The 2,739-nt window shown below is 36.2% G+C and overlaps 1 protein-coding gene across 2 annotated transcripts in view; it reads right to left on the bottom strand.

Annotated features, from left to right (window-relative positions):
* Positions 1–2,739, bottom strand: part of BTBD11 (BTB domain containing 11) — a 354,686-nt gene that overhangs the window by 113,197 nt on the left and 238,750 nt on the right. The window lies entirely within an intron of this gene.

The following is a 2,739-nucleotide window of genomic DNA, read 5'->3' as shown; positions in this document are numbered from 1 at the left end:
TCTACTTGTCTATTCCTTTGCCAACACCACATTGTCTTGATTACTGTAACTTTATATTAGTCTTAAAATCAGGTAGTATCAGGCCCCCAAATCTTCTCCTTCAAAAATGTGTTGGTTATTCTGAGTTTTTGCTTCACCATATAAACTATAGAATCAGTTTTTTGGTAGCTACAAAATAACTTGCTGGTATTTTAAGACTGAGTTGAATCTATAAATGAAGTTGGGAAGAAAGGACATCTTGACGATATTGAGTCTTTCTGTCCATGAACATGGAACATCTTTCCATTTGTTTAGTTCTTCCTTGATATCTTTCATCGGATTTTATAGATTTTTTTTTTTGTAGATTCCCTCATATAGATCTTATACAAACTTAGTTATATTTATACCAAAGTATTTAATTTGGGGGGCTACTAACGTAACTGGCATTGTATTTTTAATTTCAAATTCCACTTGTTTATTGCTGGTATAGAGGAAAGCAATTGATTTTTGCCTATTAATCTGCAACCTTCCTATAATTGCTTATTAGTTCCAGGAGGGTTTTTTTGTTGTTGTTGCTTCTACACAGATGATCATGTTATTTGCAAACAAAGACAGTGTTCTTTCTTCTTTCTAGTCTGTATACCTTTTATTTCCTTTTCTTGCCTTACTGCATTGGCAAGGACTTCCAGTATTGATGTTGAAAAGGAGTGTTGAGAGGGGACATCCTTGCATTGTACCTAATTTTAAAGGGAGAGCTTCAGGCTTCTCACCAGTAAGTAGATGTTAGCTGTAGGTTTTTTTGTAGATTTTTTTTTTTATCAAGTTGAGGAAGCTCCCCCATTCCTAGTTTACTGAGGTGTTTTTTTTTTATCATGAATGGGTAGATTTTGTCAAATGCTTTTTATTCACCTATTAATTGGCATAATTTTTCTCCTTTAGGCTGCTGATGTGATGGATTACATTAATTAATTTTTTTAATGTTGAACCACCATTGTACAACTGGAATAAATCCTATTTGGTCATGGGGTATAATGTTTTTTCATAACTGTGGGATTATCTTTACTGATATTTTGTTGAGGATTTTTGCATCTGTGGTCTGCAAACAGACACAGTATGTTTTATATTCTTTTACATTTGTTGAGGGGTGTTTCATGGCTCAGAATATGGACTATCTTGGTAAACGTTCCATGTGAGCTTGAGAAGAATGTGTGTCTGCTGTTGTTGGATGAAGTAGTCTATAGATATCCATTATATCCAGTTGATTGATGGTGTTGTTGAATTAACTATGTCCTTGCTAATTTTCTGACTGCCAGATGTGTCCATTTCTGAAAGAGCGGGTGCTGAAGTCTCCAACTCTAATAGTAAATTCACCCATTTCTCCTTTCGATTCTATCAGTTTTTGCCTTTTCTTTTTAAAGGGTATGTTGAGGCTATTTTTAGCTATTTCCCAGGTTAATTTTAATTCTGAATCATTAAGTACCTGAATATGGTTCAAATGGTAAAGGTTATCGCACTAGAAAGGGAAGGAGATGATGGACAGCAGGGGTGGACAGGAGATATCTGTCCATTCAAGGAAACCTCTGCATTCATTATGTAAATATGCATATGTGCCCTAACACAAATTTAGCTGTATCCTTCCCTGTCGCCAACTCTCCAGTTCCACTGTGTCTCACTGAGACTCCCTTGAAACACAAATTAATAAATGACTCCTGGGTAGAGTTATTGGTGAAAAGGATAGATTAGAAGTTTTAAAGAAAAGTGTTAATAACACCTTAACACCCCCACTGAAAAATTTTCTGTTAGAGAAATAAAAGGGGCCTCAAAACAGGGAGATTTCATGCCAGCTCTTGGAGCATTTTATGCCAAAGACAAATATTCACACACTTGTCATCCCCAGGATGTCTAGAAGCCACTTCCAGGTAACAGTGAGGGGACCCTCTACAGCAGAAGCCCATGTACCTGGCAGACTTCCAACTGGAAATCTCCTTCCAGTGGAACTTCTGCAGAGTAAGAGCATAAGGATCATCAATATTCATAACAAAGGCCCCCAAGGCCTGTAAGATCCTGAATCATCCAAGAAAGATTAGATCACATTGAACCGAGCTTTAGTGTTAAGTAGATTTAATGGTATTCTAAGTCTTCAAAGACTGATTATTTTTAATTTAAACAACCTAGTGACTATAACCTATCACTTACTTGATATGACATAGCGAGGAACTATTTACTTGATGTTTAATAAGTTGAAATACCCTATGGCTGACGGTATATAATGACAGAGGCAAGTGTCTACAGGCGTAGAGATTAGGCTAACATTTTGAGATGTAGCTAAATGCTGCTGTTAATATAGTTTAGATGTTAATGGCACGCACAAGCATAAATCTGCCATTTGCAGCTATGCATGTGTACACCGATACAAATAATTAAAGGGCTTTCACAATCCATCAAAAATACAGCAGGTCCTTGAAAAATGTTTCATTGTCATTCTATTATAATGTTGATGAGATGCCATAGGAACTTACCTCTTGTTTCTATCAATTAGCCTATGGTAAAACTGGTTTCGTTATATGTCCTTTTGCTTAAAGTCGCAGTACCTATCGAGGATGTTAAGTGAGGGTTTACTGTACAAAGATTACTAAATTGGCTTTTAAAAACATTAGAAACCCATTAGGCTAAATTCAGCTGCTGATTACAGAGCAGAGTAAACCACGAGAGGACTCTAAATTCTTGTTTGTTGCGGCTGTCTAACGGTACTGCACTTTC

The sequence above is a fragment of the Pteropus vampyrus genome, unplaced genomic scaffold, assembly GCF_000151845.1.
Source record: "Pteropus vampyrus isolate Shadow unplaced genomic scaffold, Pvam_2.0 Scaffold16, whole genome shotgun sequence".
Classification (NCBI taxonomy): Eukaryota; Metazoa; Chordata; class Mammalia; order Chiroptera; family Pteropodidae; genus Pteropus; species Pteropus vampyrus.
The sequence above is the reverse complement of the archived record's forward strand: the minus strand, read 5'-3'. Positions and strand labels throughout refer to the sequence as shown.